The sequence below is a fragment of the Pinus tabuliformis genome, chromosome 7 (assembly GCF_031772625.1).
Source record: "Pinus tabuliformis cultivar Carrire ecotype Pingquan chromosome 7, CPIR1, whole genome shotgun sequence".
In the NCBI taxonomy this organism is placed as follows: domain Eukaryota; kingdom Viridiplantae; phylum Streptophyta; class Pinopsida; order Pinales; family Pinaceae; genus Pinus; species Pinus tabuliformis.
The window spans coordinates 1,095,661,599-1,095,675,270 of record NC_142293.1 but is presented as its reverse complement, the minus strand read 5'-3'; positions in this window follow the sequence as shown (position 1 = coordinate 1,095,675,270).

The window sequence follows — 13,672 nt, the reverse complement described above, 5'->3', positions numbered from 1 at the left end:
GTAGGGTAAATAATGGACATGCAAAATTGAAAATGAGAGAGTCCTACCAAGCTTAACAAACAAAAATATTAGGGTTAATAATATTATTTTCATGATATTAATAATAATTTGGCCCATGGTATTTGGCCCATAGGCTTTACTTAAAAAAAAGCTCATTTTTGAGTATTTGTAAATATAAAGTGGATTATGAAGTAAATATAAAAAGAGGTTTTATTTATTTACCATACCTATGGTTTATTTATTTACAATACCTCTTTTATTTACCATGGTATTTGGCCTATAGGCTTGGTATATAATTAGATGTTGATTTCTAATCCTATATAATACATTTTTATTTATTTACCATACTTATTTATACCTCTTTTATATTTATTTATTTACCCAATTTCTTTTATAAATATGATATTTGGCCTATAGTATTTAGACCATGATTTCAGGGAGACAATTATCAACATAGACAAATAGAAGATAAACAAGAACACTAAAAGTTTATTTAGTATACATTTCTCTTAGTTATGTTTCTTTATGCTTAGAAATAGAGATACTAAAAGTAGATTTCCCAAAACAAAACTCCCAACAAAAAAATAAAATAAAAATAAAATAAAAACTACAAAATCCATTTGAAAGACAAGATCTAAAAAATGATGTTAAAGAAATCATTTAGAGAAGGAGGGTATGCCACCACAAAACTATTCTTAAGTCTTTGTCCTCAATTTAAAATGCTCACTAGGGATGAATCTTCATGTCTAAGGATAAAAACGCAACAAAAAATCCATGAAGATGATCCATATGAAGAGAATCTAGAACTTTCTTCTAGCTATCTTTGTGAGGAGGTGAATGAGTCATGGATCACATGCAATGAAAATCAAACATTAGAACCAAAAATTGAAGAATTTCTAGCATTTATATCACAAGATCCCTTGTGCATACAAGATTTTGAACAAGTACCACAAGAAGAGTTTTGTGCTATGACAATTAATGAGAGCCAAGAAAACAAAGATCATCTTAAAACTTGGTTTCACGTAGTCACTAGGTCACAACATTACTCCATTTTTCAACAATCTTTCTCATCAAAATTTTATGATCAAATAAATTTTCATGTCCAAACATTTATTAACGTATATTTTTCAAATTTGGATGTGAATTTACTTATGATCTTGTTACGAAAATTGATGCATTGGATCCCGGATGCGGGTGTCGTCGTTGGGGAAAGGGCGGTGCCACATGGTGAGCACGGGAGGCCACGTGAATATGAAGGAGCCTTTAATGCCCCAAGCCATCGTTACAGCGACACAAGGAATGTTGCAAGGCATCCTTAATGGATCCGATGGAAGGAATGGTGCGCCTGCGGACTGCATTCAATGCAGGTCATTTCAATTGGTATGGGAAGGAGCATAAGAGTGAATGCTGGCTGGTGTTGGGGGCATTATGCGTGGAGAGGAATCCATTGCGAGCGCAGATTTTAGGTAGTGAGGTGGTGGGGGAGAGCTGGGGAGAGGCTAGCTTCAGACCAGTGCCTCTCAACCTGTGTTTGCACTCTTTCGAGCACTGTTTGGTTGCATTTCGGAAGCAGCAGGCGGTGGGAAGGTTTAAGCCCTCTGGTGAACTGCATAAGGAAGGGAGAGTTATCATGGTTCGAGAGAGAATGCCTTGCAGGAGAGGTCCCGGGCGTGGAGATCCCTCCCGCCCTCCTGCAACGGACTTACATCACCATTGTTGCTGCTGTTATTGCCATCGAAGAATGGGAGCCCAACCAATTCCAGCTAGCCAAGTTATGGAAGTAGGCAGCTCTGCTGAGGGAGAGTCAATGCTCCCAGCATTTGGCTCGGTTATTTTCACAATTGGTCGCTCCAGGGAGAATGCAGGAATCAATGCACATATCTCTGTGCTTTTCACTAGAATTCCAGAGGAAAATGAGGAAGAGTCATCACTGGTCATGGCGGAAGATAATTCAGGGCGCGACAAAGGGAAGTTCACAATTGGGGAATCGTCGAAAGCAGCGGACAGTGCTGAGAGTGGCAAAGGAAAGCTCCCACTCGGGGAGTCTTCAACGGCGGTGGGTACTCATGGCAGACAACAGCCTTCCCCCTCGCAGGATCCCATGGTTATGGAGGAAGGCGGTGCAGAAGGGGAGGGCCGACGCAGAATGGAAGAGGAGTCGGAAGATTAGCTCCCATTGCCACTTTCGTGCTTTGGCTTGTTATTCTCAGGTTGGGTCTTCTCAAGTAGCATCCTGGTTTCTAGATAGTGTCAATTTCTTGTTTTATGTCGTAGTTTGCTTTCTGTATGTTGCTGAGACCCGCTGGCGAACACCTCAGTCGCAGCGGGCGCGAAGTCGTTTGGTTGGTCCTGGGTTTAGGGCGTTTAATGTTTACTGTCAGCCCCGAATTTTGCTTACAGGCTTTACAGTTTGGTCCGTCCACAAGTCCTTTTTGATGAACCCCTGCGTGGGCTGTTATGTAGCTATTCTGGAATCTCTCAGTCTTGTTGTCAAGTTTTTTGATCTTTATGCAAGAAGTGCCCTGCGAGGCAATCACATGAGTCAGTATCTGGTGCTCATGAAGCCATTCATGGCTCTGGGCAGCCAGTTCTTATGGATGTAAAGTTTCACTGTATATATCAATATAATAGTAGTTAGATTTGCCGATAAAAAAAAAAAAATGATGCATTGGAAATTCTCTTATACTTGAGAGATTGAAATATTTTTCTAAAATAGAATATGATAGAATAGAATAAATAAACAAGTCGAATGAATTCACAATAAGACTTCCATAATAAATTTGTTTCAAACTGTCATGAATATTTCTTCAAATCGTTGTTCAATATTCATTTGAAAGGACTACATGGCAAAATGCAGTAAGAAAAATCCTATTTTGGGTAACCATATATGATCATTTTGAAATCATGTTTTTTTTAAATATCTCTTGAAATCTAGTTTTGGATTCCATTTTGAAGTTTTCAATTTATATCACAAATAAAAATGTGATCAAAATCCAAACTAGGTCTCAAGTAAAATGTTGAGGATAGAGTTAGTCCAACCTATATTTGAGGTGTCAAATGCAAACATTTTTACCTAAAATTAATAGGGAAGATAGCCCTTGGAATCTAGTTTCCAAATCAATTTGAATCACTTCAATCAGATATCATATGAAAAATTTATTCTTAAAATACTAACTGATTGTCGAACAATCTGCATGGTGACAAATCTAGGTCTTGACTGTTCATTGGCGTATTTGGCATACCAAATCATATTTTTTTCAAAACCTGTTTATATGGGAGATATATAAGCAAGTCTAATTTAAGACACAATTTGAATCATCCCATTTGGAGTTGAAATGAAAACGATATGCTACATTTAATGACTGCATGTCTTCAAACCAGCATAGTAAAACTCTATCTCCTAGGCCTGTTCATCACCAATTTTGTAATAGCAAGCCTAAGAATTTTTAAAACCTGTTTCTACTGGAAAGACAAAAATGAATCTACTTCAATATCCAAGTGGAATCATATTGATCTGATCTCTATCGAAGAAGTTACATTTCAAATAGTGACTGTTGGTCTAGTTAAAAATTAACAAGCAACACTGTCAAACATGGCACTCTTTATAATTTTTACCATATCATTTTAAACCATTTTGAAAACCCGTTTATACTGGAGGTAGCCATATGAATTCACTTCAACTTGGCTTTGGAATCACTCTAATTGGATATAAAACGAAAGGTTTAGATTGACCACCATTCCTTAAGGGGTAAATAAATGCAATTTATTTGTATATCATCTTTGGACTTGTTTTCTAAGCAATGATTATAATGATTTACATATTTATTGGAAGAAGAGAGACTATACACCTCTCTTCCTCCGTCATCTAATATTGTATTGCAGGCAAGTGCTATGTTTTTTCAGGTCATAGGAAGAATGAAGGAGTGAACTCTATGGATGAAGTAATTTTCAAAGTCAATTTTAAATTCATATTTCAAAATATGAATACAAATGTTCAAGTCAAAGCAAAGTGAAAATTCACCTGATGTTGATTTTATCCAATGAAACTCAAACTCTTGAAGTTTGCTCTTAGATGTTGACCAACAACATCAACAAACCCTACAACATGATCGAGATTGAGGAAAAAAGACATGAAGATAATCATTAGAAGAAGCAGTCAAGTTCAGTACCATGTCAAGTCACAATGAAGCCTTTCATAAGCCAAATTGTTCATGATTTCATCTATCATACATATTGTATGTTAATCTTCGCGACCATGCATGTTGAAGTCCAGACTTATTATCTATCAATTTACTACTAAATCATGACTTCAATATAACCTATTTTCATAAGTTTTTCATACTTCCCTACTCCATTACACCCCACCTCCATTCAGAAAAGAAAAAAAATAGAAAAAGATAAAAAATAATAAAGGAGTTTGGTTGTGAAAATCCACGAAAGCGGCACAATAAAAACTCGAATTCATATAGGAAAACCAAAAAGCTTGGCCAATATGAATTCTCTATTTTGTTTTACCATTTCTTCAGATTGATTTTCTAGGAATCATCCTCCAAAATAAACAAGACTTGAGGACAAATCTTCCCATCAGCAAAGGGGAAGGTCGCAAAAGAAACTTAATTGTGCAGCTGAATTGACGATGGAACTTGTATTTTTGGCAGTTGGGACTTGAAATATTTTTGAAATCAATAGCAGTTGGAACCTGAAATTTTAGCAAAAACATGTATATATTGCATAAAAATGTACACGACAAAGGGACTTCAGTTATTATGAATCAATTGCAGGGGGACCTGAACGACATCAACAATCAATGGATCAGAATCAATGAAGAACGTAGAACAGGAAGCATAAATAAACTTTATGTTTCTATTTATCTACGATATTCAATCAAGACAACTTCATCCAATATTGTTAAAGAACAGCAACATTCATCCAATACTATCAAGGAAGTACAAGTATAGTAAGTGCACAATTTTTCTGTTGTAAATTCAAATTTTTGTAGAAATTTTTAGACTTTGTTAAAATTGAGATTAGTACATGAAGTATATATTTTTCATCCATTTCATTACCTCTACCCATTATCCTAAGTATCATCTTATATTTATGTACATCCTATAACCCTTACATTCCATAATCTAAAGACATCCTATATTCATTTCATATACATTTCATCCCCTTAACCCTAAGCCTATACCCCTGAGTATTTTTCCTCAAAGTAAAAAGGGATTAAAGTGAATGTAACAAGATGGAACCTGCACAAATGAATCAAACATTAGTACATGGAGATAATTTTAAACATGACCTAGGTGGTCATTTTAAAATTATAAGATATATTGTGTAAACAAAAAAATATATGCACATTATAAAATATGTTGCAAAGAAATACAAGAGGGAAATGCTCTAAGTACAAAAACTTTATGCACATAAAGGAAATATGCAATGATATCATAACATAAAGAGATGGGGATATAATTAACATGCGCATATGGAAACCATTAAATCAAAATGATTTCAACGTATATGGTTCATATATGTAATGAAGTCGTGGGTAGTGGCGAGAATGCAAACAAGGTTATGATGAAACCCAACGCAGCGAGTAATAAACTTGTATGGCAAAGATGGCAGTGGCTGATACAATCAACAGTCCAAAGGATGGTGTGTTGGCATATAGAAGATGGATACGATTGGTACGTTGGCATACAGAAGGATGGCCACGATCCGCATGAAGACAAACATATAATTAAATGGGAATTTGAATGATGAAAGCAACCTAGAGCATAATAATGCAACGATAGGTGGAAACTGGTCAAAGGATAGCCACAGAGGCATCATCCAATAAGATGTGCTTACGGCTTATTAGTCAAAGCACGATAAAAATTGGAAAATGGTCAAGAAACAAAACCTCTCTAAAAAAAAAATGAAACCTTTGCGGCCTCTCAAAAACATTCTGCCATTCGCTAAATGCATTTTTCTGCCATCAACGCCCTTGAGAGTTGAAGTGAAGAGTAGCAAGAGCATTGAAAAGTGTTAAACATTTTGATAGAGGAGGTAAGGATAAAAATAGTTGATTCTGTGGAGAGATAAGTAGGATAAATCAACGAAGATAGCACCAAATTGTTTCCCGGAATCTCGTGGGAAATTTTAGGTAATACGAGATTTGATTTGCTTCTATTTTGAAGAAGATCGCAGAGGTAAAGTCGGGATCATGATCACCAAACTCTTTGTTAAGAACTGCCTGTCATTTAAATGACTATTTCTTTGTTTATGCCACCAGTCAACAAGCTGAGGCATTCAAAATGGAGATTGAATGAGATAAGGGTAATATGGATCGCAACTAAGTAGTCCACGAGTCCAACATTCACAATCCTTCTACAAGCAGCCAGGTATGCCCAAAAAAATCACCATGACTTCAGTTAAACAGAGGTTTATAGATGCAAGAATCAAATGTACAAACAGTGAAGTTAATGAAACTAAGGGATAACAAGAGATAAACGTTTGTGCATCTTCCACGAAGGTCCTATTCATAAATATTGGTTGCATGAACTCAAGACTTTGAGTAGGATAAACACGTAACATAACTCGTGCTACATTGTTGCTGAGCGAATTCAGTGACTCAGCTATGAAATGTTTGAGTGCTGGAGTTAAATTGTTGGTAAAAAAAAATCATAAATTCCCAGAGCAGAGACGGAAAGTTGAGTTTGCATAGGTAATAAAATGCAATCCGTTTGATTTTTTTAATAATATCCAAAGTCTAAAATTTTCATTTAAGTAACTAGAAGTGTAAAATCTCAGCTGACAATGTAATATACCCTGAGTTGGCAAGTGTTAGTGGCAACCAGAGTTTCAATTGCATAGTGGCATCAAAGATCTATGTTCAAGCTCCAGCTCCAGGTGGGTGATAACCAACACAAAACTCCAGTCACATTAATTCAGTTCAAATTTCATGATGACGGTTTCAAAACACACAGGAAATTAATTTCTTCCCTAAATATGATTTTCTGAAGAGGCAGTAAACTCACAAAATTGATTTCAATATTGAAAAAGCCAGTGGGTAAATTTAGAACTTTTCAAATTTCATTTTCAGAATTCAGGGGCAGTGATCTTGAGGTCATTTTTTGAAGGAAGAAATGGTATTTTCCAGAACATTAATAGAGTTTTTTTTTCTTCCAGTCATCAAAATAGAGCTTTTTATGAGAAACAAAACGTCCAGTTCTGAAATTTGAAATTTTAAAGAAGCCACTATTTTTCGTTGCTTTTTTCTGAGCAAAAGAAAATGAAATTTGAAAAACGAAAACATGGGTTTCTTTTCAGAATGAGCCTAATTGTGCACCACGTGGGCAGTTTTCTCAAATTCATTTCTATTTGGGATATTTTTATGGTTCTTTCGACCCCTATTTTGCAGATTGCGTGGGTAAACCAATGGCTAAATTGAAAGTGAATGCCTAGACATAAAAAAATTGGCTTCTTTTAGTGAAATGTAAGGGCAACTGGATATTGGCTCCTTTAAGTAAAATTGTTGATATTGTTAATTTGAGAGGGACATGAATCTTGTGTCAGAATGTATTACAAAATTCAAGTTTTATTTGTTGTCTTCTCTGAAGCTGCTCAACCAGAATCATATATTGGGGTTTTATCATCAGAGGAGGAATAGTGTAAAGTTTATATATTTGTATGTTAATGCTGAAACCTCATCACATATCGGAGAAATTATTGTTCCTGTCACTCCAGAATACATATCCCAACCCATAATTTTTCCACTGATAGGTGAAGAATATTACAAAGAGCAACACTTCAAAGAGAAATGATGAAATTTCTTTTTAGAAAAATAGAGGGAAGAAAAGGAGAAAAAGTAAAGAATGTCATCTACAAGAGAGGAGAAGAAGTACATGAAGGCATAGATATCCTTTTACAGGTAGCTCAAGAAAAAGCTTCATCTTCAAGGGTCAGAGCCACAGGTACATCAACATATAGAAGAAAAAGCTCAAAAGGGAAGAAGCAAGCATGAGGACATGCTTGATGATCAACAAGGGGGAGATGTTGGGCCTTGATTTTGACCTATTTTTGCTTGAGGAAACTTACTAAATCTATATGTTTTCCACCTATTTTCCACTATATTTATTCCATTTTGATGTGTTTCATGTATAATTCAGGTATTTGATTTTAATTTTTCAAATTCTAAAGTTTTTATGAAAATTTGATTTCAAGTGCAATTTTTGGCAGATTCAGAAATTCCCGTAATAGCTATATGGATGACATGTTTGTAGGACACTTGGGCTCGAGTTGGATGCATGAATGGAAAGCTTGGGAACTAGGACTGAGCTAACTCCACTTGGTTCGATTAGAACAAGCTTTATTAGGCCCATTCAAGGCTGGTCAAACATGATTAGTCACCAGAAAATCCCTAGGAAATAGGGCAGTTTTGAGATTTTATGGGATTGACCATATTTCTTGGGATGAATTGGATGAGTTTGACCTAGATAGGTGGATATGAGTAGATATGAGTGTTAGAGATAATATAGATCAGTTTGTTTCCTAAAACTTCTATTTAAAGCCCAGACTTTGATGGCTTATATATGTAACTTTTGTATAATTTTATGCTGAGACACTTTGGAGTTTGAAGCTAATTTGAAGAACCTGTTCTACTGCTATTTTTTTGTTCAATAATTTGGATGTGTGACTGAAGTTTCAGCTTTTGATATCAACCTTCAAGTGTGCAAAGAAAGGGTGGAGGGCCCCCACTCCAAGCTAAGTACACTTCTTGTTAGACTAGTTTAATTTTCCATAATTTGGTTATCTTAGAACTTGTTTATGTGTTTCGCTTCAAATTGGTTTATGGTTGTTGTGTGATGATTTATTTTATTAAATCTTAGTTTTTTCATCACTTTAGTAAGATGGAATAACAAGGTGTTCAAGTTGAACACTTCTTCTGTTAAATTGGTGGATTGAAACTAGGTTTTTCCTTGATTACATGCAAGCAGTTTTTCTTATGTATTTTCAGTCTTCAATTGATAGCATTATGGTGAATAAATTATTATGGGAAATACCAAAGGTCTCTTAAGTTAAGAGCCTCCCTTCATTGATGATTTGTCCATCTTAAGCTATTGAGAGTTCATGGTTTCTAATTTCTGTTCATCAAGTAATAATTGAGGAAGAATTGGACCTCTTAAGTTAAGAGCCATTTCAGCTTTCCTTTATTGCAAGGTGAATTGGAAATGGTTAGTGTAGGCTATATTTGTAATATGCACTTTTTTAGTTTTTTAAAACTTCTCTTTGAAGTTTGATTATATCTTATATCCATATATAGTGGATTTGCCTCCAAGTTTTACAAACTTGGATTGATAATTAAATACTTGTGTTAATTTATGTTAATAAATTAGCTCAACAAAAATTACAAAAAAGAAAATATTAAGATAAAGATGTAAATATTTTGAACATTTAGATATAAGATCGCCAATAAATTATATATCATAAACACACAATAACTAAAAAAAACTCAAGAGTTAGAACAATCGCTTTTCATTCAATGCCAAAAAATGTATTAAATAAATATAATGATACCATAAACAGGGTTTTCAAAATACAATACAAAATAGGGTAGATTCATTGAATGATCTCATGAGTGATGATTCATATGCTATAGCTTGTATTCCTGCATCTCATAATCAAAACCATCAAGATCACCACCATTGCCATTGTGGTTGTGATCTCCTCCCTTCTCTATATTGAGTGAAGATATGCATCTACTGATGTGGGCCATCATCAAAAGTGCATAACTCTAAGATAGGTGAATTAAGATTTACGTCCACTAATGTGGACTATCATCAAAAGTGACCAGCTCTAAAGATAGAGCACTATGATCAAAGTTGGTCAATGCTAGTAGACAATACAAAATAGGGTAGATTCATGGAAGGATATCAAAGTGAGGAGCCATAAGCTATAACCTATCCTCCTACATCTCATAATAAAAATGATCAAGATCACAACCATTTCCATTGTTGTTGTGCTCTCCTCCATTATCCTCTCTATCAAGTCAAGATATGCATCTACTAGTGTAGGCCATCATCAAAAGTGACCAGCTCTAGGACCAGTGCATTAAGGTCCTCATCCACTAGTGTGGACCATCATCAAAAGGACAAGCTTTGGGGCCAGAGTATTAATATCAATGTTGAACAATGCAAATTCAAGGTAGGTCTCCAAAGCCATATCATAAAGAAATACACACTGCATCTTTTCCCTTCCCTATTTTACAAGGAGGTTGGTGTACATATACACCAATGTCTCCACTCTAGAATATAGACTACTCAAACATGTTCTTCACAATCCACACATTCTTGATGCTCCAATCCATTTATAAATAAGAGGACGAAGTAAACTGAGAGAGGACCTTAATGACTCTCTACTATGGAATAGTGTGCACTGGCACAAGTGTCACCCACCAAGCATATGACTTCTTAAGCTACTTCCCTTTGATCACATCATAGCCTTTGAATCTGAGAATTGAGATTAAAACTCTATGAAGGCCTCCTCTCAAGAGTAGTTTTATCCTAATACATCCTACTAAATGCAACCTTTCTCTCCTATAAAATTCCCTCTCCATGTGTGGAAGGAATCTACATGAAAATCCCAACATTGAGCCACTATTGTTTGTAATACTTGGGATTCAAAAAATGAGCCAAGAAAAGTGGAGATGTCTGATTCTTCTCCCACATGTTAACACAAATATCTCATACAATGTTTAACAACATCTCCATCGATGTACCCTACTAAAGATACTCATTCTAAAAAATAATTGTCCTCGCCAACCCTAAGTGTAGTCCCACCCCTGATAAACATATCCCAATATGACATGGGTATATATTTCCAAACTATAATACAGAAATATAGGATCCATGAACATAATTGTAAGATAAACCCTTAACCACCAAAAATCATCCAACACTATCTCCATAATCTTCTTCAAAACATTTACATTGTGCTTTCTCCAAAAATCCCAATAATTCAAAATAACCACAACTACAAAAGTGGTTCTAACCTCGTTTAACCACATAAGCATGATGAAAGAGGAAACAAAAAGTGTATCTACACTCTTTAGTAATGATAATTGTGAAAAGGTTTTCTATATTATGAGCACACATATATGGTTTGGTATAAAATTGCAAATATGGCATGCACAATCAATTAAGTCTCCCACCCATGTCACATAAAAAGTAATAGATTTAAGTGCTAAATTCAAAGAATGCATAATGGAAGGTATCCAAAATACTTGTGGGTATTTACTTTCCACAGTTATGTCGAAAACCTTGCAAAACAATTCATTATTTGTGATAATTTGCACACAAGTTAACACTTCAATGAAATTAATGAACAATCCACCAATAGATTATGCACCCAGAGCATCTACCACTTTCATGAAACTAATGCATTCTTTAATGACACTAAAAAATGGATGTGGGAATAGTGTGCTCAATCCATTCCTCCATAAGTAAAAATATTGATTGTTTTCATCAATGAAACAATACTAACTTTGAAAAAATAGTTGATTTTGAAGGTGGTAGGAGTTTATCCTTAACCAAAAATGTGGGTCTAAACTTCTATGAACAAGAGGTACATAACCAATCAAAGCTTTTTCAACTAGACCTCCACACATATTGATATTTATAGGAGTGTGTACTATAATAATAAAAAGAAAAACTTTATTGCAAGATCCATCTCCTCTCACAAACCTAATCGAGAGATGTTGATCATTGGATCACTGGGAGTATGCCTCTTTCTATTATTGCTTGACCTACTATCAAACTGAAACCCACTACCACTCCCATTGGATGCCTTAAAATATGAATAGGATCCTCATCTCTAAGTACCATATATGTTGCCACATTCATCATAGCAAAGAATCCACTTTTGACATTATTTTTATTTCATTGTGAGAAACCCTTTACATGTTTTGATTCCCTAAAATAAACTCAAAAGATACACAAATATTCTATCAGATTTACAAGGCAAAACATGCATCCAAAATATAACATGTAAGGATACATTTCAAAGTATTGTTTAGAGTGTTCTTGCACTAGTCATGATCTTGAGGAGTCCCATATGAAGACAAGCACATCACTTTTGCGATGACATTTTATACTAACTTCAATGACATTGTCACTTCGAGATCTATTCTCGAGTATATAAATGGTCAATTAGAGATATATTTTCATACATGATTGCTTCGAATGGGCACTTCAACACCCACATTACATCTAAGGATACCCACGAATCCTTATTGTAGGTGTTTACATTCAAATATATTACTTCATAAGTAAAATACTATCTTAGAGAAATATTCATGCCCAACTAATTTCAAGCCCATTACCTCTTAATTCCAATTTCTAGATGGATATAATCACAAGAATCCTCATGAACAAATTTCCAATTAGTGAGGGAGCACAAACACTAGAGCACCCAACCAATTTATAATAAGAATCTCAATACTAGCTTATTTTTTAAATACACATGTACATCAAGAGCAACATGCCCATGGCCACAAAGCATTCATGTTATGCCCGCCTACCTACATAAGCAAGGAGAGATAGATCTCACGCACTTGAGTTTCTTGCGTGGGTTGGTTAAGATATGCTTTTTCAAGGTAACAATGCCTGTTGACATGCATAATTCGACATGACAATTGCATCCCTTTTAGTGATGTAAGATTCAAGTTTTTTATAATTATAGTGAAGGCTATGTTTAATTTTTAGTCCTTTACCACCTACCTAGTCTATAGGACCTCTTCTCTTAGAATCAAAGTTGAATATAAAAACTTGATTTAGAATTTTAATCAGAGAATTGGACGAATGATGTTGAATTTTCAACATCTTGTTTCTACAATTGAACAACTCAGTTAAAATATTTTCGAGATCGTTATGGTTTTCATGAAATATAAGTATAGGCTAAACTCCAAAAGAAAAGAGGTTGATTTTCTATCTGGATAAGAAATTTTGGTTACTCCCTTAGACATAAAAACCAAAATAATAAAAGTGGCACAAACGCCTAATTGTATTAATAAAAGATTGAAAAAACTAGACATAGGGATTAGATATCGTGCAATTGCTTTATTTGCATCGGTAAGTTGGTGAAAGCCTATTTTGATGTAATGATTGATGTAATGATGGCTTGCAATGTTCACTTTCAAGCACAAAGTTTCAATTTTCCCAAAATGAATGAAATGGAACCCAATTCAAGAAAAATACATTAGAGATCAAAAGAAAAAAACACTCAAAGGACCACATGTACATACAAAATTCAATGTATATTCATAGTCGTTCAATGGTAACACCATTCAAAACACCTCCACTTGGCATCCCACCAACCATTTCTCCCTTCACAAATCTAGGGAAATACCACCTAATCCACAACTGATCCAAAATCTGCTCTTTCGAAATATCCTTGGAATCCCTGAAAACATAACTTTTGAATAGATATAAAAACCCTAGTATAAACAAACCCTATTTTGTGCACATGAATCTGAGTCTTGAATGAATCAACCCCACCAGAGAATTCTCCGGCATTAGAGTTATGACTTGGCGTAGGGTCGATTTCACCTACCCTAATTCCTCTTCGATCACACAGGTATCTAGCATGAACAAAAATAAGAGGTTTGGTATCGAAGTCCAGTCACAAAAAATTGCAT